General features: G+C 35.1%; 1 protein-coding gene across 1 annotated transcript in view; it reads right to left on the bottom strand.

The window, feature by feature from the left end:
• Nucleotides 1-25,787, bottom strand: part of Sema2a (Semaphorin 2a) — a 483,298-nt gene that overhangs the window by 286,711 nt on the left and 170,800 nt on the right. Inside the window, exon 2 of the mRNA XM_073075439.1 lies at nt 3,952-3,984. The gene's annotated coding sequence lies outside the window, so the exon portion shown is untranslated. The remainder of the gene's footprint in view (nt 1-3,951; nt 3,985-25,787) is intronic.

Below are 25,787 nucleotides of genomic sequence, written 5' to 3'. Positions count from 1 at the left end.
GAATAACATAACTACTATCGTTACGGTATTTCTTGACAACGTCTGTCAAATTAATGACTCATGGGACCGAATTTGTATGGCAATAGATCATAATGACATTCGCTAGCGATTTGATTTCGATAGGTTTTTTACGTATCGAGTTACGTCACTACGGATTTTAGTTCTACGAGTAACCACTAGAGGCGCTGTACAATTTTTCATACATTTATTTTACGCAGTCGCTAGCGAGTAATACTTTTGTAAACTCATGGTAGTCCTACTGTACCCTCACCATGAGTTTTCAAAACATCCCACAAATTTACGTTACGTTTATTCAATCCAATATTCTGTTCCGTTTGCTTCAGTAGACTGATTAAACGTAACAATAAGTAAGTGCTCAAGTCTTTCTGTCTGCCTCACATGTTCGCAAAAAAGAGAGACGAAACATAAAGCGCCATTTTGTCGCTGTGTAAGCGCGTTACTGACACTTTAGTTCTGATACAATCCGCTAGGGGCACTGATTGGAAATTGTATAGGCAAATACGTAAACAAATACCAAAACAGTCATATTTGTGAAAACGTAAAAACTCATGGTAAGGGTACTGTACTTGTTTTGTTTAGATATATGTCTGTAACTGTATTCACATTTAGAGATCGCTTACATGACGGAACGTCCACAAGCTAACAAGCGACACAGATGAATAGCAAGTGCAACTACGAGTAAGTTGTCAGTCGCGAACCGCGTTAGCCTGTATTATTTGAGTTATGGCCCCGTACCGAATCAACAAAATGGTGAACTTGTTAACGAACCCGGCCTGATTACGTTTGTAGTTAGTTCTATTGGCGTCGCTGATTCGGTTCAGGATTAGACACGCTAATCAACTGTGGTTTATCGCAAAAACGTGGGAACAAGGATATAATTGATTGGTTGGGTTATGCTGCGTTATCTACGCGAAAGATTTTGACAAGGTATCTCTATCTTATGTTTTCGTAACGAATATTTAGTGTTGCAGCAGTGATAGCCTAGTGGTTAAGAAACTCGGCCTCTCGATCGAGGGGTCCGAGGTTCAAATCCCAGGTGCGCACAACGCACAGTACTGCTGACAGAGTCACCTGCGCAGTTAATAACGTGCGTGTTACACTGTACGCACCTCTGATTTTTTCAAAGTTATGTGCTTATTAGAACTTAATTATCACTTGTTAAACGGTGAAGGAAAACATCGTGAGGAAACCTGCATACCAGAGAGATTTATAAGAAAAAATCTCAAAGGTATGTGAAGTCTACCAATACGCACTTGGCCAGCGCGGTGGACTATGGCCTAATCCTTCTCATTATGAGAGGAGACCCGTGCCCAGCAGTGGGACAGTAATGGGTTGATGATGATGATGATATTTAGTGTTTATGGATAACAACGACCTCAGGCATTCAAACGTTAAATGCAGATGTCCATTGTGACCACTATTAGGTGAACCACATGCTCATATGTTCTTTATTTATATCGAGAAAACAAATGGTAGTTGCCAATTTCTGCATAAACCAAAATTCTATTAAAATTATTCTTAATTTTATATTTTCCAACTGGGAGTACAATGCCTATATAACAATAATACAAAAAATGTTTTTCAAATTAAGTGCAGGTTTTGTAAAAAAAAACTTTTTTAAACGAGGTAGAACTGTGGTAGACCAGGAAGGTACTGGATTTCAGGTAGAATTCTTTTCTATGAGGACTTGGTCACAAGTGTCTATGGGCAGCAGGGACCACTTGCCATCAACTACCTCGGTTACCTCAATATTATAAAAATGTAAGAAGAACCGTTTTCTGAAATTGTTTAACGAAAAGTCACACTATTCCAACCAGCATGCCAACAAAGCATAAAATAACAATTACACTTTTAATAGAGCAAAGTTGGTGCATAATTCCATTTGAAAACCACTCTGAAACAATCCACAGTTTTACTATGCACAATTTAACTGCCGTGAACATACGTACGTATTAGCTTTGTCGCATAATTTGTAGGTTGGGTTATAGCAGGGGTTTCCAACCAGTGGTCCGTGGACCACCAGTGATCCGCTGAAGCCACAATATGATTCGCGAACGATTTTAAATTTAGCAGGCGACAATAGTATTAGTCCTAGGAGAGCCGAACTGGTAAAGAAGACGCAAGCTCAGAAACAACATTAATATAAAATTACAAAGGTTTATCCTATAAAATTATTGTATCTTTTTCTGTTTATTCCTGTTGAGTTTTTAATAAAAGTTTAAAATTAAAGTTTCAGTTTCATTATTACAGTTTCTTTTTTATGATACCTACATAGTGGTCCCTGCAAACGAGAATTAAATAAATGATCCCTGACCAAGAAAAGGTTGGTAACCCCTGGGTTATAGGAAGCTAACGTGGTTGTTATAATACATGCCACCAGATCGAGGGTTGCAATTGTATTTAATTACAGGGAATATTATAATGGAATGATGCTAATTTTCTATCACTTGTTCTTGAGTCCTTTGTTACCGTGTGAGTTACGGTTCAAAGGACACAGCGGGAGCTCCTGCTTTAGAACTTATACCCAATGACACGTATGTGAATGACGGTTTAGAGCGGCTTTTTGGTACATTTTGGTAGCGGTGCCTCTTGATAATTTGGGCTTTTCTCGCAGTTCTATCTACACGTGTTACTGACAGGGTACTAAATATTTGGCACATATACAAAGCTTATAATTTTTATTTTTATAACTTCTTTGTCTATTCAAGCGATGATCAAATTATTTAATCTATGTGCGTATCTTGATTTTTTTTTACATTAAAGTTTCATCAAAATGTATACTTCCAAGATAAAAAAACAAACCAGATATAATGACACGTAAATGTTAATGAGCGCCAAAATTGACAATAGAATTATGGCAGATATATTTAAACTTCTAGAAATATTTTGATTTGTATCTAAAGAATGTATACGAAAACGAAAAATAATCTATTCAAATAGAAATCACAATAATATATTAATATCTAAGTAGTCTTAACAAAGACTACAGATTTGTCTTAGAAAATCGATCATCCGTATTCTTACCTAAATACACTAGATAAAACAAAGAACAGTTTTAAAGCAAATAAGAAAATGGAAACGTTTATTTCCCATTATCACAAAAGCTTCCTTCGTCCACTCGTATAATAATTAAACTATAAACACTCTTGAGATTTAAATCCGCGATGTCACCTGACAGTTTTAATCTAGGCGACATGGTAATCGTTTTTACCCGTTCATTTTAACCCCTCGGTTTGCTGTCTCTTTCCCACTTATAAACAGGAAACGACAAACAGATCGGGAAATTTAAGGGCGATTTCTGACTGCGCGTTAATTGATTTGCTTTTGTTTTTTTGTGAAAAAGTAACCTATTGTACACGGTTTGAGTTTTGAATCACGAGTTTTAGAAATCGATTCTGAATCGATATGTATTGTTACATCAAAGGATCTTCCTAGTTAGTCTGTTAGTTATTTTTTATCTCACGTTAATATAAATATAATAAATTGGACTAACTAACAATAATTTGGCCATTAAAAACAATTTGATTCTTAAATATGATAGTAACATTTTACATATAATTTTGTAATATATTGCCATAATATTTTACTCACACTTTAAATAAAAGACCTGTTCATAAAATACTATGATACTGTCATGCGCTACATTGCACGCTAGAACAAAAGAAACTACAGCATTTTTTACGCTCGCTAAAAACGCTGCTACTCCACGCTCAGTGCAAACACGTATGCTACATACATATCCGTTTTATCCTCGTGTTAAACAGAAATAATTAGCACAATATAGAGGGAAATAAAGCGTGTAACGGGAACAGGAACACTTAAGCAGTGAATTATAAATACTAACAATGTAATTATAGCCTCCAGATATACCGTAGCGCCATTGATAACGACTACAAAGGAAATTAATGCCCTCTGTTAATTAACACTTACCTATCTTGACACTTTTAATACTTCACTCGACATCTGAAACAAAACAATGGCTTTAGACAAGTATAATGGTCGCTAATGGGTTTTGTATGATTGTTAATATTTCATCATTAATAACACATTTATGTTCATACATACACATATTTATGTTCTTTGAGGTATTTTTGTAAGCAAGTATTGTCTAACAGCTATAAAAAAAAATGTTAGATTATCTTATATATACAATTACTCCTCCGAAACGGCTTTACCGATTTTCATCAAATTTTATATGCATATTAAGTAGGTCTGAGGATCGGCTACTATCTATATTTTATACCTCTAAGTGATAAGGGCTGTTCACCCTTAACATTTTTTTATTTATATGGCAACACAACGTTTGCTGGGTTGGATAGTAATGTGTAATATTATAACACAAAGAAGTACCTATGTGAACTACGAAGGCTCCACCGTCACACCTAAGTCTGACGAATAATAGCAGTGTTAAATTGTGCTGTGTTCTGTGTTGAAGGGTTGTGGTTAGAGGAACATACTTTTTCAAGGCGTTCTAGCTTGGTAGGATTCTAATCCTATCTGGGTTTGTTTACAGATGTCCATGGGCGGCGGTAGCCACTTACCGTCAGGTGGACTGCATACTCGTCTGCTACTCCTATGTTATAAAAAAAGGTAAAAATGGGTGTGGCAGTGGATGGAGTCGAACCACAAACGGTTGATTACAGATGTCCATAGGCGACAGTAGCCACTTACCATCAAGTGGACTACACGCTCATTTGCTAATAAAATACCACAAAAATCTATATTGCCTATATCATAATCACATTTATTTTTAACCGACTTCCCATAGAAGAGATGGTATCTATACGTCGCGTACATATATATTATTTATGTTAGCGTGGCGTTCATCTATAAACTTCCTGCAACCAACCAATCATAACTTACTATTCTAATAACATTAGCCTAACATTGCGACTTCGCGTTAACGCATGACAAATGGAAATATAAATGCCATGTCACAAACGTAATCATTTTCGTGTCAGATCAGTATCAGAAAATTGTTCACTTTTGCGGCGACGACTCGACGCCGCAACGCCCTCTATCGTGAGGTCGTGACTGTAATGAATCCAGGGGAATACTCCATGCGAATTAAGTATGACCTCGCTTACAAAAACGGTTATAAAACGTTAGCTGTAACCGATATACTTTACCAATGATTATGATAAGGCTATTTAATTAAATTCTTGTTCTGAAAGATTTGGTAAGGAAAACCGAGGTATTCTAACTTAGTCCTCAGGGGTAGAAACGTGTATGTGATTAACTAAAGGTAGGAATCTAATCTTATCTAGGGTTGTTAATGGATAGATCAGAATTATAAAAAAAGTAAATTTAGATGAAAAAATTAAAAGGTTAAAAAAAAAGGTATATTACAGTAGCGAATCCACAGAATAACCTTGTATTTGTAATGGTATTTGGCTTAACTAAAATCTTTATAATTTCTATTGGTTTTCCGGAATTACAATGGGCAGGGCGAAATAGTCTGGCAAACAGGTAACGCGCTTAAAAACCTCATTGAGGTCGCTTAACTACTTGAAACCCGCTATAAAACGGGAAGGATGTCCGAATAGGCACTAATTTTAGCGCACTTACACCGCTTATGGCTATTTGCATCGAATTAACACAAAATAATCGTTAAACAAAAACACTTGAACCGAATTAATTCAGCCTTAAATCATAATGGTAGTGAGTCGTGCAATTAATTGCTGGGAATAACGTTATCAGCGAAACGGCATTATTTCGACAAATGTTTGTAAGCATGTACCACAATAAATAACGGATACTAAGCTGATTACCATAAAATCGGGTCGACATTTCACGAATTACCTAAAATCTGCTAACAAATGGTGGCTTTGCATAATTGAATGAGTCCAAAGCAAACTCGGGCATATGCAGTACATATGAACCTAAATGTGAATTTTGTGGCCGATCGCAAAGGATTATGGCACCTATGTCTTGCTCGTGTGCATATTATATTGTTTTTACAGTTTATTTAAGTATGTTGAACCTTTAATTACTTTACATATTAAAGAAGATGCTAATTAGCAATGTATTCGTATTATACAAAAGCATAATACTTTGCCTTTGAGGTTGATAGATACCTCTTAGATAGAGATGTTGCCTCTGAGGATTAAATTAAATAAGCTATTAAATTACTTTATCATTATTTTTATGCATTACATTTCAACTTAATCCTCAGAGGCAACATCTCTATCTAAGAGGTATCTATCAACCTCAGGTAGGATAGTTTATTAGTAACTACCTTTAAAAATTGTGATAGGGTTTACGAGACAGTGTATTTTACACAGGTTACAGTAGCGCCATCAGCAATCCCAAATAATATCGTTCTAATTACACCGTCACAAAATTAAGTCACAAACTTAAATATTTGAAAATTTATATAATTTTCGCCTTATTGATACAAGCAATACTATGGACATTATATTACTTAATCATCTTCCTAATCGTGTTTATTAATTGTACAACTCGATTTGTTATCGATACCCTTGTTGCCTACACCAGCTGACATCAGCTTATAGGAGATTAGCCCTAATGCCCTACGATCCTTTATTACGAACGACTTTTGCTGTTCACTTAATTGCCTTAGAAACAATTATGACATATTTATTTTTAAGTACAGCACGCTTTATATTTTTAAAATCTTGTTAGTCGATTTACAGATTTATACTCATATCTATATTGTTACATGAATCATTCACTGCCGTAGATCATAAATTACCCAAATAAGTAGTAGGCTTCTTAGTAGCTCAACTGTGTCAATATCTATAAAATGCTATTTAGCATTAAGTCCGCCTTTTGTGCCATACTGTTTTTAACATGGTCAATAAAGAGTAAATAAAAAAAATATCTCGACTACAGAATATTTCTTAGAATATTGTGGTCTCGGTGCTTTATTTTGTACTAATTTAATTAGACTTTTAAGGACAATTATCAGGAAGTGCAATCCGTTTTAAAAAAAAAATAACCCGATATTGGGCACAGATTACTATCCAGAACAAGAGGTCCACTGCGCTGTCCCAGGTTAGTCTAATAGATCATAGTGTAGATCATAGTCGGTCTTTTATATAATAGTAATCAGGACCTACAACCTAACGTAACTTAAAGTAGGGAATCGCACGTTAAAAGTTAACCACTCGCGGTAACCCATCCAACTTCGGACCAATTTGATAATAGATTTCCAATAAATACGAGATAGAAGAAATGCATGCTTCCTACTTAGCTTGCCCAAAAAGGCACATTGCGATTTTAATAAGTATTTTGGCTATTTAAAAACCAAACGAAAACATTTCATTTCCGTTTTACGTAACAAAAAACCCAATTATAAGTAGGTGTGTATAGAGTTTATGAACCATCACGCTTATTTAGACACCCCACCCACAACGGAAGCCCTCATTCCTTTGTGTAGCGTAATGAGGTTCAAATTTTGTTTCAGGATTCGAAAATTCTGAGGATCATTGCATTTCATTTGGAATCTATGCGCCCTCCGTGCAAACTCGCGATTGCGTCCGTTCCGTTTGCTTGGGGCTTGCAATTAGACCGTTATGGCTCCTAGATTTGTATTTAGGATTTTATAGCGACGTTCTTCTGTTTGATGTATCTTCGGTGATTTTACAGTTATTGTAGTAATAGGTAGGTGTTGTAGGTAAGTACACTTTTATTTAATACACATTTCAGAAAAACCTCGCTCAAAAAATGTACATTATTTTTCATGATAAATTAAAGTAATACGAAGTTTCTATCTATTACTTAAATCGAATTTAAAGTAACACAAAAGTGGTAGATTCTCCTACTCTATCTTGTACCCACAAAGTCTTGTTTGAAGGGTTTTGTAGGAGAGACAGAAACAGAACTTTAATACTAAGTATTTTCGAAATTAGTTATCTCAGAATGTCAGTGACCATTTGCCATCAGGCGGTATACATACTGATTAATACTTTTTAACTATAAAAAGCAGAAGAATCAGCCTGTATAATACATATACCTACAATAGCTTATAATCTTTGCTTATAACTCTAAACAATAGCACAGTTTAACGTGTTGCCAAGGGACTGAGATTCCATTCACAACAGCAACATTCATAAACGATCATTGAATTTCGTTTGAATATCAGTTCGGATTGAACCTACGAGGATTGCGTCGTGTTGATGTCGATCCGCTAGAGGCTCGCAATTAGACCCGGCCATTGTTACTCCACTTTCTGGTACAATTGCAGTTTAGATTTCCCCTCGCATTCTCTTTGAGAATAACTGAGATTACTTAGCAATACTAGCTTTGGTCTGTCGTGACAATAGTTATGAACTTTGGAGCTTACTGCTTGATAAGTGGAGCGAGCTTTGTAGTCGATAATCATGAATGTGGAGGAGTACGTTCTTGGTCTCTCTTAGTTGAGGGAAGAGATCCATGCCCGATAGTAGGACTTAAAAATAGTTGCAGCCAACATTAAATACAAGTCAGTTTTTCTTCTAGAGTGGATTTTCAAGAGCTTATACAGCAAATAATTTATTTTCTTAAAACAAGATTGTCCGTATGTCAGTCATAATAAAATAGTAAAACGCCAAGGGACTGTGTTTCCATTCACAACAGCTTTTCTCTTTGAGAATAACTGAGATTACTTAGCAATACTAACTTTGACCTGTCGTGACAATAGTTATGGACTTGGAACTTACTCCTTGGTAAGTAGAACAAGTTATTGAATCGACAGTATCGAATTGTCATTTTACTTCTTAATTCCGCACAATTTTATAACATAAGTAGTTTTTATTATTTCATAAGAAAATAAAAGGATCATGCACGAATTTATTATGAATCAAAAATAGACTTTCATCTCACCACCATATCGCATTGCTCCCCTATGGTAGAGTACGCTAAATTCCCCCCTCAGATCTGGAAAGAGATCCATGATCCATGTCTAAGAGTTAAAAAAAAAGTGTTATATCCCAAAATGCTTTTTATAGGTTTCATAGCTAATAGACGGATGTTGCCAAGAGACTGTGTTTCCATTCACAACATCAACATTCATAAACGATCATTGAATTTCGTTTGAATATCAGTTCCGATTGAACCTACGAGGATTGCGTCGTGTTGATGTCGATCCGCTAGAGGCTCGCAATTAGACCCGGCCATTGTTACTCCACTTTCTGGTACAATTGCAGTTTAGATTTCCCCTCGCATTCTCTTTGAGAATAACTGAGATTACTTAGCAATACTAACTTTGGTCTGTCGTGACAATAGTTATGAACTTTGGAGTTTACTGCTTGTTAAGTGGAGCGAGTTTTGTAGTCGATAATCGTTAACTATGGGATAAACCCATATAATGCTATAATTATACACTATAATGCTTAACATAAATTTGAACAAATCTTTCGCTTACTATATTACTATCTCTTATGTTCAAAATATTTTAATCACAGATGAATTACCTATTAAAATAACCAATAAAAATAAAACAACATCAGAAAACATAAGCAGAAATAGGTAGAAATAAAACAATTATTAAACTAGTTACCAACTTGTGCACTTAACTCAGTCCTTTGTGAACGCAGTCATATTTCTGATACAATTCGAAGCATGAACCGGGCATAAAATTGCAGCTATTAAAAATTCTACTTGACGTCAACAAGCGTTCCTATGAATTTTCTATCCCTCGGACTAAGTGCCTATTCACACGTACACAACCACACGATAAAATCAAATGTGTGGCAACAATAAATGTGTACGAAAATGCATTGTTTTATTAATATTGACATTTTCTGTAACGGCTGTTAATATTAATAATCAATCTAGAATTATCAAATTTCGATATTTTAGATAGATATAACGCTAATGACAGTGTGGCAGACACGGACCACATCGAAATCACAAGGAAACTACAAGCGTTACCGCAAATAACGGCCATGTATGTATCTGGGTATGTAACGGGATCTATGAACTCGCTTTTTACTAACTTTGAGCAGTCAGAAGAATTCAATTTTTTTTACAATTATCGGAAATCAATGGCAATATTCGATTGAAATAATTTTGTCCCAATCTTTATACCAGGATCGTCAAGATACAGCTATTCATTGTGCGATTTTATCGTCGTTTTTAGATTACAACACTATTAGTTTAAAATTTTCGTAAAAGCTCCCTGCGCTTTTAGAACAGTAGTAGCATTAATTCTCCTCAATTCTTACATCACATCGTAGCTACTAAATGCTACAGCAATGCTTTTGATAAATTTGTCGCTGACGTGCGGCGTGGTTGTATTTTGATGTGAAACATCTATAGCCGCACGTAAAACCGATTTCTGGCGTGGCGACGCATGCCGTGGTGACGCGTCGCCATGCGCAATAACGATTACCGAAGTCACTGATTAAACGAATTAAGTAGTCACGATTTGAAATAAATTCGTAAATTTTTGTATTTAATGAAAATAAATGTTTATTCAATAAATAGTTATCGTTATCTGAAAAAAAATCGTAATATTTTATTTTATCATTATGACATATTTAGTTCCTATCACAATATGTTCTTTTCTGCATATTACTTTTACAAAATAATGTCGATGTTTCACATCTGCCAGGCGTCCCGTGACGGCTCATTTTGGCTTTTTTTTTTAATAATATAGGTAACAGACGAGCATGCAGTCCACCTGATGGTAAGTGGTTACTGCCGCCCATGGAAATTTGTAATCAACCCCAGATATGATTAGATATTCCTACCGGAGGTCGACTACAGATGCGCCGCCTACCCCTGAGGGCTAAGCTGGAACGATTCGGAAAAGTATGTCTGCCTTACTACAAACCTTCAAACCAGAACACAGCAACGCTTAACACTACTAATAGGTGCGGCGGTGGTGCCTCCGAAGTCGAACTACAAAGGGTTCTACCATCAAAGTAGTACATGTGAATAGGAACTGAAGCGCAAGTCACCGCAGAAATGGACTGTATTATAAATTACTAAACACCAAATTGGTTTGACATTAACATCTGTAGACAGGTACGTTATATGAATACACGTGCAGGACCTGCATGCGATGTCGTGTGATTCTATTTATGGTAGTAACGTTGAAATAATTTCTGTGGTAGAGTCATGGAAGTATGAAATGTTTTCCAATATTGTTTCTAATTGCTTATTAAGTACTGTACTATTTAAAGCACTTTGTTTAATGGATTTACTGCATTTATTGTTTACAGAAAATTGTGACGTATTTTTTTTTATAAGTAGCATATGAGTATACAATCTGACCTGAGGGAATTGGGCTCGTGCTGCTCATGGACACACACATAGACAAACACATAAACACCCATATTCAGAACAGACATCTAAATTCATCATTTAGGTATCTATCTGGCCAGGAATCGAACGTGAAACTTTCAGAGCGTCACACAGATGTGGTGATCATTCCGTTACGCAGGTCGTCTTCCTAAGGTCTACTTACTAGCCGGGACGTCCAAGTTGGAACAGACGGACGGACGGCCACCGGGGGGGTTTTAGTGCGGTTAAAATTCCACATAACCATGTGTCGCTCCCACGGCATAGTGTACCTTTTGAAGGTTTCCTTATCGTGAACAAAATAAAAAGTATATCTTTTACCACACCCTTCAAAACGGAACGCAGCAGTGCTTAATACTGATGTTATTAGGCATAAATAGGTGTAGTGTTGATGTCTCCGGTGAACGACAAAGGGTTCTACCATCTTCAACTCGTATATTAACGACTGTCACTCATAATAGGTTTTGAAGGCGATATAACCCTTTGTGGTTTGACTCCGACGGCACCACCGCCACACCTACTCCTACCTATTAACAGTAGTGTTAGGCGCTGCTGTGTTCTGGTTTGAAGGGTGTGGTAAGGGAGGGATACAACGAGGCGTTCCAGCTTAGTCCTCACGGGTAGCGACGCACCCTATCTAGGGTTGATTGCAGATGTCCATGGGTGACAGCAGCCACTTGCCATCAGGTGACTGCATGCTCGTTTGCTACTCTTTTACTTTAAAATAATAATAATAATACAATTTGTTATTATAAACACTGAAACTTTATCATGGCGGTGAAATATAGCAATTACATGCAACTCCTGAAACTTTTGTATACAGGAACCGCCTAACAACGTTTTACTTCATATTTGCAATTCAAACAACCCCAACTTTATAATTACTTGACAATATTTTCATTCTGCTATTATTCTTGTAAGACTATTATATAAATTAGCTAGCAATTTGTAGGCAGACTGGATTTTATTAATTGTATCTTGTTTTGAATTTTTATTTCAAAGTCCAAATTTTTCTATCTTCCTTAAATGTGTGGCAATAGTCACTGACTAGGCTTGCTTATTCGGTACTTCTATATTATTAAAAAAATGTTACTAAAATATTATAGATATAACAAGTGTTCGTTGACGTAACGATTTTTTTTGTAAAATATTGTTTTCATTAATTAAACGCCTCTATTAATAATGTAATCCTAACCAATTTATGCCCATAAACGTTTTGGAAAGATTTTTTTGTCAAATTTGGTGATAATACAAAAAGACGCTAAAACGATTAGATTTATTTACATACTATAAACACGCATACACACTTATCAAAATAAAGTCGAACCCATAGATATACTCGTCTTTATTAGTAGTATATCGATGGTCGAACCCGTAGGTAATTGCACACTGTGAAAATATTTATCGTCGTATTTCTCAATAACTTCCAGTTAAGTCAGTCGCGACTACTAAAGTTTATCTATGTAATTGCCGGTTTCTATAAAATGAACAATACACTTCAGTATAATTATATATGAACGTCGATTTTCCAATAGTGTCTTCAGAATTTCTACCGTATGAACAATGTTTTCTATTACGAATATAAAACGTAAAGTATAATTTAAAGTCACAATATTTTAAGTACTCCACTGTAGTATCAACATTATTGAGAAACGTAATCTGTAAGTATGTACACGTAGAATAAACTGTATACACCGCCATCTAGCGAAGGGTTGGTAAACTACGTGTTAAACCTCCCCGTCCAAACAATCCCGACGCACACTACCGCCATCTAGCGGAAAATCGCTGAACTACAAGCGCTACGCCCGAGAATGATATAGATGGCGCTTTGATAAAGTTACGTTAGGACGCGTCTACATGTTACTATTTATTGATTTATTTCGTCACACTAATAAGAAACTCTATACAACCTAATTAATATATTTCAAATGTTTTCAAATAAAAAGATAAACTTTAATAAAAATCATTATATCAAGATTATTTGTTTTGTGGATATCACAAGATTTTTTTTGTACTATCAAAATCCATAAGACCTAAGGGTAATATAACAAATTGATGTAAACTGAAAATATAACTTTAAACATAAATACCTTAATATTACCAACGCTTAGGTACTTACATTTACAAATAACTGCGACATGATTTGTACTTTTCGTACGACCGACGAATACCTTCTGAAAAATGTTCAGAAGTTATTTAAATAAACAATAAGATATTTCCTGTAACTATCGCAGATACTACTGAATTAACATAATTCCATAAATTAACTAGCTCAGTGACGACCGACCTACCGACTTACTAATATTAAAGGTATAAGGAAAGGAGTCAGTAGAATTCAACCAATGAGATTCCACCGCATTTTCTACCATAACACAGTCTTGTACCCTGACCATGAGTTTTTACGTTTTGACAAATTTGCCTGTTTTGGTATTTGTTTACGTATTTGCCCATACAAATTCCAATGAGCGCCCCTAGTGGATTGTATCAGAACCATAGTGTCAGTAACGTAACATTAAATGTCTAAATTGACAAAATGGCGCTGTATGTTTTGTCTCTCTTTTTTGCGAACATGTGAGGCAGACAGAAAAACTTGAGCACTTATTGTTATCTTTACTCAGCCTACTGAATGAAGCAAAGGGAACAAAACATTGGATTGAATAAACGTACCGTAAATTGTGGGTTGTTTTGAAAACTCATGGTAAGGGTACTGTATTTTGGTGGCTGGCTATAGATACCGCCGACCTACATGTGGACGATTATATTACTCAAGAGTGGCAATGCATCTCTGATTGATTAGATAGAACCACTTCCCGCCAATATTCAAAAATCCTAAAATAACTGTATACGAGCAGTAATTCAGCATATTTTTTATATAATACAAAAGTATCAAATCAGCGTGCAGTACAATTGATGATAAATGGCTATTGCAGCCCATGGATATATGTATTTACCCCAGATATAATTAGATACTTATCGCGCTTAATACTGCTGTTATTAGGCATAAATAGGTGGGCTCTACCACTTCTAATACGTGTATGACAGTGATAGCCTAGTGGTTAAGAAACTCGGCCTCTCGATCGAAGGGTCCGAGGTTTAAATCCCAGGCACCTCTGATTTTTCAAAGTTATGTGCGTATTAGAAATTTTTACTTGCTTAAACAGTGGAGGAAAACGGTGAGGAAACCTGCACACCCAAGACAATTTATTAAAAATAATCTTAAAGGTATAATCGTGAAGTCTACTAATAATCATTTCGCCAGCGGGGTGGAATGTAGCCTAATCCTTCTCTTGGGAAAATAATGGAATGTTGATGAATACGTGTAGTGCATATTTTGTTTGAACTCTGTTACGATACTTCAATATATAGAACGAGTTCAAACTGCGGGTCTAGCGTGTAACATGAGGTTAAGTGGCCTCAGTCTAAGCCTTTTGACATTTTCAAGATCTCAAATCTAGGTCAGGTTTGCATCATGACACCAAGAGACAGTTACGAATATAAGAGTCAGGTCTTTGAAAAGTAAATTAAATATTCGATTAAGATTTAGAAATACAAAAAGGTTATAAAGTCCAAAATTTGACTAGGCTAATATGTAAATGGTGAAATTAAATTACCTGCTGTTCTAGATCTGGCATAAGACCTGGCAGCCTAATTTAGTCCTTAAGGGTAGTAACTCATATATATAACATCAGAAGGGCTACTACAGGTTTTGCTGCTGCTTCCAAAAAAAAAAAACAATTTCTCTCCCTTGTATTATTTGTGTACTCTAATTAGCATTGTGTAGTTTTCCGGAATAAACCCACTTAGCTTGCTAACATTTGACAGAAAATGAAGACAAAATTAAAAAAATATATAAATGAAACTTTATATTGAAATATCCAGTAAATATTTACGGTTGATGTACGCTTTTGTGAAATTAAAGATGGACAAACAAATATTAAATACTTTCACAGAAAGGTTATTTGGTAAATTTTGTGACTTCTATACATTTGCAATGTCAAATAAATTTGTTATTAACGATCATAGCAAAGTTGGAAACTTTGAAATGAAACTTATCCTTAGGAATATTACTTTGAAATTATTTCTTAAGTTGGGTATCATTTGGTGGTTGGTTCTAACCCTAAATTCTCTAATTTAATGTCTAAACTTTGGAATTTTGGTTCATATTAGGCAGATGCCTAAAACCTTCAGCTTTTGTAGAAGTATTTAGTTTTATGTGGTTTAAATACTCATACCTTTTCGAATCCCTAATTCGGCAAAATAATGTCGCGAAATTTGGCGAATATATAAAGAACTTATTTTTTATTATTTTTTTTATTAATAAAACAGATTTTAGATAGATATTAGTGAATACCACAAGAAAAAATACTTTGTGCTTCAAAGTAGAAGCTTATAAATAACGAGCTTTTGCCCGCGGCTTCGCTCACGTTACGAAGTAATATTATTAACTAAGAAGATCTATACAAACGTTCATCCCCTATTTTATCTCCTTGGGGGTAAAATTGATCGAAATCCTTTCTTAGCGGATGCCTACGTCATAACATCTACTTGCACGCCAAATTTCAGCCCGATCCGTCCAGTGGTTTGGGCTGTGCGTTGATAGATCACTATATCAGTCAGTCACCTTTGAGTTTTATGTATTTAGACATATGTTTACGTACTTTATGGATTCGATCAGTACTTATATGTGATGTATTTTAAGCAAATACACAAAAAGTTTTAATACTCGAACAAAAATCTATTAATTTTGAATGGACGTGGCATTTTCATTATTGTCTATGTTTATTACGCTATTTAACCCTTAAACGTATACCTATGCTAATAACATAAGAATATTAAGTCCCCGCATTTCGTTATCTTACATTAGCACTCATAAACGTAGGAGTTCCCTTCGTCAACAAATACAGATTATTGAACGTTTAGATACTTTAGGTGTGTGTTTAGGACTCCCGGCGTTTGTTTCATAATAATTGCAAGCACATTATACTCAAACGGGTAATACTAGTACATGTTGACGCAAGTTTAACGCACTCTTTTACGAACTATAGATGTTTAAAATAAATTATTTGTTTAATTTTCTTGAAATACATTGAACTAGTGAAACAAAGGGTAATCTTAATGCCTAATGGCATTTTTTGCCAGTCAACCCTGGGCGATGGTGATAATATACGGTAGGCTTCTAAATCAAAACTGTAAACTGCATACAATAGAAATGAAATAATAAGGTAGTGTTCCGGGTTCAATCCCCGGCCAGATATGATGAATTAAGATTTCTGTTCTGGGTCAAGGTGGCTGCATATTCTTTATGTATGTGTTATTAGCATCTACAGGGAATGTTAGTGTGGGGCTGTGAGTGTAGAAAGTGTCTATATTTGACGACCCGCGTGGCGGAGCGGTCACCATACCGGTCTGACGCGCAAAGGGTCCCGGGTTCGATCCCCGGCGAGGCAGATATCTAAATAATGAATTAAGATTTCTGTTTCTGGGTCTGGGTGTTTGTGTATTTCTCTATGTGTGTGTCCATGGCACCCACGACACAGAGAAGCCTAGTGTGGGGCTGTGAGTGTAGAAAGCGTTTATATGTTCATATTTTACAATTTATGCAATATTTAGAGTTACAAAATCAAATAAATTATTGTATTTAAGATAATAATAAGTTGTGTAATATAATACTCTTACAGAATTTCGTCAGATGAGTAAGCGTTTACAAGAATATTATATACAAATTTTCGACTAAACCCTTGTCGCGTAAATTATAATTTAGGCTTCATTTTCCGACCTGTCCTCGGGCTAATAAATGACAAGCGAATGAACATTTTTGTCAAAGCAAATACCTACTATTTAGTTAATAATGATATAGTCTTGCGATCCTCAAACTAAGAACTTTAGGTACCTACTAAAGATTTTACTTTATAAATAATTCAACTTATTAGATTATTATTTTACGTTTACCTAAACTAATTCATCGTCTCAGAAATTTGGATTAGGACCCGACTAATTTAAAGATAAATGTTCCCTATTTATTTAAATTAATTTATATTAACAGGGATTATGTACTTAACGTACTTATTTGCCTTGACGGAAATATTTTACGACTCTGTATGTATGTACGACTGTACGTATGTATGTCTCTATGTATGTACGGATATTAAAATGTAAAGTGTCGTTGGATTCGTCTAAATTGTGGGAGTGATTTAAACTCCATTACTCCTTAGCTATCGCATTTTTAAATAATAGTTAACATTTATTTCTTAGCAGTGATAGCCTAGTGGTTAAGAAACTCGGCCTCTCGATCGAGGGGTCCGAGGTTCAAATCCCAGGCACGCACCTCTGAATTTTCAAAGATATGTGAATATGTGTATTAGAAATTAATTATCACTTGCTAAACGGTGAAGGAAAACATCGTGATGAAACTTGCATACCTGAGAGATTTATAAACGCACTAGGCCAGCGCGGTGGACTATGGTCTAATCCTTCTCATTATGAGAGGAGACCCGTGCCCAGCAGTGGGACAGTAATGGGTTGATGATGATGATGATTTATTACTTAAGCTTACCTTTTCGGTTTAGCTCACTGACTATGGAAAAAGGTAAGTAACTTATTATATACTATTTGTAAAGGTTCCTACCAACTTTGTAATAACTTTAATCTCCTTGGCGACACTACAGGTTTTCTGGATGAAGGTGCTTCATTCACGACCTCATTTTCTCTTTTCATAAGGCGTGATTGATGTCAAATACGCCCGGATCCAAGAAATAGTTTATCTTGATTTTTTCTAACGCAACTCTTGGTTAAAGCTTATTTAGTAGTCTGTCTGTGTGTTAGTTCTAAATGTTATTGATAACGAGCCTAAAAGTGATTCAATATGGGTTTTATGAAAAACGGGTACGCAACGTGACAAAAACATGAGAGACGATGAATTAAGAATGTAGTATTATTTAATACTCATCTTACAATATGAATTTAAGACTTATCCACTGTCAACTTCGGTTACAGGTAATTAGCATTCTTTTCAGATTTCCTAATAACTGATTTAGTTACTGTATAAATTATGAGCTTTAATAATATTGATAATGTTACACAAAGTATCCGTATAATTATGCCTAATCTCAATCATGTTTACACCAAATAGCAGATGTTCAAATGAAGATAACAAGCTTAATTAACTCGAACTCGTTCCTAAGATTATAAGCCACCTCATTACTCAATATTTCATAACATTAAAACATTGTAAGGAAATAGCTACAGCAATCAAAATGTAGTAAAACCTATTGTAATTCAAATAACAATCAAAACAAAGTGTTTTGAGCCACACTACACATGAATACGTCTCCAATCCGCTCCTAATCCGGGCATCCCGAGATATATTATGTACTTCATCAGGACGTTTATGAATGTGAAGGTCACTTTTTATATGTTGATTTTTGGAAGGTGGTAAGAGTCCCCTCATGTTTCGATTCAGGAGACACCACCGCGTTACTTGTGTCTGCCTAATAACAACAATCTTAAGAGCTGCTACATTTTGGTTTGAAAGCAAGGGAAACATATGTACATACTTACGAAGAGTCTCATTTATCTACTGTCTACATTTCGGTTTCTGAGACATGTTTGTTTACAGTAAAAATTTGGAGTTTTTATAATATTGATAATATTCATAATTTTTGTACAACACAAAATATCAATGTTATAAGGTTGTTAATCTTACATCTTATTTACACTAAATAAGTACTTGATGGTCAAATGCAGATAATTATTCTAATGTAACTTGAACTCGGCTAAGAGGTTATAAGCCACCACTTCGTTACTCGATATTTCATAACTTTAAAACATTGTACAGAAATAGCTACAGCAATCAAAATGTAGTAAAACCTATTGCAATTCGAATAACAATCAAAACAAAGTGTTTTGAGCCCCACTACACATGAATACGTCTCCAATCCGCTCCTAATCCGGGCTTCCCGAGATAGGTGAGCTTAAATTTGTCTTCGTTACGCTTGATTGAGGCAGAATGTGGCTCTCCAGGATTATGTAGTTCATCAGGACCGTCCATTAATGTTGAGGTCACTTTTTATATGTCGTTTATTTATGAGATATTTTTAAAGGTTTCTCGATAGAAAGAACTAAAGAACTTGAAAGAATTCTTTATCGGTTCGATTCCGGAGGCACCACAGCCACTGCCTAATAATAACAGTAAGAGCTGCTTTGTTCTGGTTTTAAGGATGTGGTAAGGGTATACCTTATCCAAGGCGTTTTAATTTAGTCCTGTAGTGTAGTAACCTATCGACCACCAACCACAGGATTCTTATTTTACCTGGATTGATTGCTGATGTCCAAGTACGTCAGTTAACACTTACCATCAGATGGACCAGCTCTTTTGATATTTTAATTTTATGAAAAATCTATCTGTGTATTATATATTCATTAAATATTAATAATTATAATTTAATGATATTTAATTTAATGATAACAAATAAAATGTATACTTGGATGTATATGTACGGACGTATATATGAAGAGGCCTGTATCCTTACTTTGTACATACACTGCTGTCAAGACGTCAGCCCCTATGACTATAAAGACAATTGCTATATGTTGGTTTAGTTGTTTACCCTACCTCGCCTTTACGAGGAAATGTTTAGGTAACGTGATTTTAGACAAAACTTCATTAGCTGGATTTCTATGAAAATTATTTGGAGAAAAGAAAAATGGCAACAAATTATTCATTTTATTGTAATTTATTTCATGTTTCATATGAATACGGTTATAATTTCAATTAATTACACGATATAATTAATTTTATTTATACTATTTAGATACAAAAATATTATTAAACAAAATTTATTTGGAGAGAACAATGATTATATCCAAGTAAGATCAAATTCATTGTAATTTGTTTTAAAATTCATATAAACACGGTGATAATTTAAAGTTTTAATTAAATTATGTACATATTTTAATACTAACAAAATCTATTATAATGTTGTGGAAGATACAAAAATATATCAAACTAAAATTCAGGGATAGTAGATGAAAATGTTGAAAGATTTAACACTTACATTCTAATATAAAAAGTTAATAAAGCGCTTGTAAAATGGCTTAGCGCGTGTAGAAATTTAATTTAAAATCCTGAGACAAAAAGTTACCTAACACATGAACACATTCAAGAACTTTACAACCATCAAGTCCCAGCTTAGTACCATACGCTGAGATATAGGGGATAGAGTGATAAAAATAAAACGTAGCAAGCGAAAAAGCTGGCGAAAGCTGTAGGGATGGCGATCTGAGATCGATTAATCGAAGAATCGATCTTTGGGTCCAAAAAGTCGATTATTTTATATAATATAATCGATAATCAATCTCCAGTATAGATAGATTCAGTGAATCAATCTTTCATCCTAGAAAATCGAATGTCGTCCTTTTCGAAGTTGACTGAATGTGTTATAGACATTTTATGCTGACAGATTCGTATTTCAGTGCTTGTTTTGTCCCTGATAACTTTTATTTTTCGCTATCTCGCCCTTTTAGCTGAAAAATCGATTCTTTGGGCCTCGATTTTTTTGTGAATCAGTTCATTATACTTCTATTCGAATCGATTCAAGAAACGATTTGTTTCGGAAAGAATCGCCATCCCTAGAAAGCTGGTAATAATGTAAGATAAAACTTTTACGATAAACGCTGAGACCGGCAGGTGTGCTTGGCGTGGCCCAGAATCTCTTAGTTCCTAACAAAACTTATATAGTATAACTAAGAACACTTCCTGAACTTTCCTATCAAAATATATTATGCACTAGCCGTTGCCTCGTTACTTCTACTTCAGTGAAACTACTTAGTTTTTGTTTCTTTTAAATGTTTGCTTTTACCGCTCCACTTTTTGTGTTTTTCTTTGGTTATTTGTTGGAGTCCGGTTACATTTTACAAAAGTACTATATAACGTTAAAATTAGATTTACATGCACGTTTTCTATACATCGCAGATTATAAAATATTCACTGTTATAAATTATTAAGTTAATGCTATATGAAATATTTGGCAAGTAGAGGTATAAGTACGTCATAGTCTAGGCATTATTGACTCACTGCTGGGCAAAGCTCGTCTCAGGGTTAGAATTTTCGGCCATAGTTCATCGCGCTGGCCAAGTGGAAATTGGTAGAAACTAAGAACTTTTTTAAAGCACTTTCATGCATGTAGGTATTTCTTTATAATATTAGAGTGGCAGACGAGCATGCAGTCTACCTGATGGTATGTGACTACTACTGGACATCTATAATCAACCTCAGATAAGATTACATTGCTACTTGAAGTCGACCACAGGTGCGCCGTTACCCCTGAGGACTAAGCTGGAAAGTATGGAAGAGCATGTTTCTCTCACTACATCCTTCAAACCAGAACAAAGCAGCGTTTAACATAGCTGTTATTAGGCAGGAATAGATTGTGGCGGTGGTTCCGCAGGAGTCGAACCACTGAGAGCTGAAAGGTGGTAACCTTTGAAAGATTTTCCCTACAATGTTTTCCATCGCCTTTAATTGATCATTATTTTCTACGTACTTTGGAAATCAGAGGTGCGTGACTGAGGTGTCATCATTCCTCATTACGTAGACTAATACAAAAGTGTCCGGCAAATTACATAGAAGTCGTATTAAATTGTAACATGTTTTTTCCTCGATAACATTTAAAAACATATTTTTAAAATATTTTATATATTAAATAGAGTCCTACATAACGTTATAAATACAACCTGCCCATAGTGTAATATATCAGTCGGAAACATAAGAGCCTCCGATCTCCTTGCACTGACACGTGGTCCCGTCCTGCGGTGTGCGTGACGTCATAACTCATGTCATACCTATCCCGTCGCGCCGCATGCATGAATTATATCTGACGTTGTGTGCATATCCATTGGCTATTTATGTAAGGGGTATTTTGGTCGAGTTAACTTCCATAGTTGCGGTTCGTAATGTAATCAGGTGCTTTAGTTAAAGGCTCAAAAATATCCAGTTGCCTTATTAATAAACCTACGCAAAAAATACTCCCAAATTAGCTTAATGTTGATTTCCTTCGCCGTTAATTGTTAATTTATTTCTACGTACATTGCAATCAGACTGTTATATGTCATCACCTACACTAATAAAAAGTGTCGAGCAATAACATACAATTTGCATCCAATTATAACACATATTTTCTTGATAACATTAAAAATATTATTTTATATATCAAATAGAGCCCTACATAACGTTATAAGTATTTACAACCTGCCCGTAGTGTAATATATCAGTCGGAAACATAAGAGCCTCCGATATCCTTGCACTGACACGTGGTCCCATCCTGCGGTGTGCGTGACGTCATAACTCATGTCATACCTATCCCGTCGCGCCGCATGCATGAATTATATCTGACGTTGTGTGCATATCCATTGGCTATTTATGTAAGGGGTATTTTGGTCGAATTAACTTACATAGTTGCGGTTTATAATGTAATCACTTTAATTATTGGCTCTAAACTTTTCCAGTTGCGTAATAAATAAACCTATACAGAAACATGTGCACAATTTAGTTCACTGTCTTATCAATATTACTGTCCCACTGTAGGCACGGGGTTCCTCTCAGAATGAGAAGGATTAGGCCATCGCGGTGGCCAAGGGTGGATTGGTAAACTTCACATATCTTTGAGAACGTTTTTCTCAACGATTTCTTAGGTATGCAAAATTCCTTACGATGTTTTCCTTTACCATTAAAACAAGTGAAAATTAATTTCTTATACCCATAAAACTTTGATAAGTCAGAAGTGCGTGTTTATGAATCAAACTCCGTTTATGAATTATTCCAGGAGGGATTGATAGCCCGCATTTCACAAAAATATCATTGCTACATAATACCACATACATCTTTACGTAATCTTTACTCATCAATGAGGTTAACCAGAAATTTATTGTAAACTATTATTATAGATACATTAGAATAGACCATCGCCTCATAATGTAATTATGTTCTTAATAAGCCTCTAACCGCTAAGCACGCGACAAGCTCGCGCCAAAGATTCAAGTATGTTTGAAATGACATTAGCTTTTAGCTAATTAAAAGCTACTTTAGGAAGCAAACACTATGCCATTCTGATGCGACGTGAAGATTAATTAACTTGGAAATTAAGTGTCAGTATCAAACGGAGAAAAGTGACATTTTGACAGTAATTTAGTTGCGTTTGAGATTCTGTTGATGCGATGAGAATTCTGTTTGAGGAACTTTTTCTGTCAAGATACAAAAGAGTTTCCATTATAGTTATTGGACACACAGATGTGTGATTTACATGGTTCTGTCATTAATTTTTTTAATTATTACTAGCCGATGACTAGCCGATGATTTTTTTGTATCATTCCTAAATTATGATTTTACACGGTTTGTATAAGGTTTACTGTGAAAGATTGATAACGGATATTTGAAAATAAGTAGCAATTATTATAAAAAAAACTTAATACCTTAAATAGCCAATGGCTACCACGACAATTTAAACAAATCCATAATAGTCATAATTATGTAAAACTCTATTAAGCCATTTTGACTGTATGGCCTCACTGAAAGAAGACACATACATACGTTCAAAAAATATCCTATCCGCTGTCGGGTCTGAGCAGTGATAGCCTAGTGGCTAAGAAATACAATACAACGAGGTACAAATACCAGGCACGCACCTCTGTTTTTCAAAGTTATGTGCGTATCAGAAATTAACTATCACTTGCTAAACGGTGAAGGAAATCATCATGATGAAACCTGCATACCTGAGAGATTTTCAAAGGTATGTGAAGTCAACCAATATGCACTTGGCCAGCGCGGTGGATTATGGCCTTATCCTTCTCATAATGAAAGGAGACCCAAGCCAAGCAGTGGGACAGTAATAGGTTGTTGATGTTGATGATGTTGTCGGGTAAAATATTATTGCAATTATGACAAGCATGTTTAAAGGAATAGTTTACTACCTACTAGAAGCTACTATTTTTATACGTCTGTCTTTGTATTTGGTGTCTACAGTACAAGAAATTACGTTAAGCCTATTAGTCTTCCTGCACTCATGTGTATAAAGCGCAACACATTTGCCGTTTTCTATTTCACCCTTTCTTATTTGTTTATGCGAAGTAAATATTAAATGGTAATGCGGTTAATGGACATGAATAAGTGATCTTTAATTCAATCAGTTTATATACCAATACCCGTTATCAACAAAAATCTATTAAATTTTTGCCTACTAAAGATAGAAATTTATCAATTTTAGGAGATAAATATTACTTAGGTAGTAATTCCAATAAACGAGCAACGATGGCATTACTTTTTATTAAATTTGATTAATGTTTAATATATTTTTTTATAATATAGGAGTAGCAGACGAGCATGCAGTCCACCTGATGGTAAGTGGCTTCTGCCGCCGATGGACATCTGTAATTACCCCAGATAGGATGAGATATTCCTACCTGAGGTCGGCCACAGATGCGCCGTTACGCCTGAGAACTAAGCTGGAACGCCTCGAAAAAGTCTGTCTCCCTTACCACACCCTTCAAAACCGAACACAGCAGCGCTTAACACTGCTGTTATTAGGTAGAAATAGGTGTGGCGATGGTGTCGCCGGAGTCGAACCACAAAGGGTTCTACTACTTCAAAAATAATATATAATTGGTTATAAGCAACTTCAAAATAAACAAGAAATATATTTGAATTCGTTCAACTGCACTATTATTCAACTCCTCCAGTCTGATGAATTCATACAGCCAGAAGGGCGAGACTTCGTGTATCGTTTTTTGATCTCTAATATGGATTTCCCATACATTTTCCTAACATTAATGAGTTTCAATATACCGCCTATCCCCTAGTTATTCCTATAAACAGTAATTGAACCGCGGATCACAAGTTTAACTTGCTCGTTAGCGAGACTGATTATACTGTCTCTGTTTTTAATTTGTACAGTGTCACATACATTCATGAAGCAGGCGTTGATACTAGATCATCAATCACATCTTCCACTCGTCTGATATTCGCGACAGCGGTACATTTAGCTCCTTAATTAAAGCCTGAACAGATGGCGCGGAAGGCACGTGACGTCACATCACGTCATAGATTTCAATTAATTCCTGACACCACGCAAAATTGCTCATTGAAGTTTGAATTATTCAGGAGCGTTAGAAGGATGATATGAATTAAATTTGGTTAAACCATGTGTGTGTATCGTTACATAAAAAGACAGGATCAAAGGTATTGTTTCATGCACAAATAAGTTTGGCCACAAACTAAAACAATAAATAGTTGAATCGTATGAAAATGGTTAACATTTTTATTTGTAGTGCTTATTAAATACTGCAAGAGATGTAAACAATAGATGTCATTTGATGATGGATTGGATTAAAACAATAGATGTCATAAACATAACAAAAACATAGCAAACTTAAGTACCCCAGAAATAGAAAAATAGAATTTGTTCTAGGTTCATAAAGTTTTTTGGGGCTGTATTTTAAATTAGCATGCTCCAACATAAACAGGTGCT

This window comes from Epargyreus clarus, unplaced genomic scaffold (assembly GCF_041222505.1).
Source record: "Epargyreus clarus isolate Ecla_fem2 unplaced genomic scaffold, WU_Ecla_fem_2.2 ptg000001l, whole genome shotgun sequence".
Classification (NCBI taxonomy): Eukaryota; Metazoa; Arthropoda; class Insecta; order Lepidoptera; family Hesperiidae; genus Epargyreus; species Epargyreus clarus.
The sequence above is the reverse complement of the archived record's forward strand: the minus strand, read 5'-3'. Positions and strand labels throughout refer to the sequence as shown.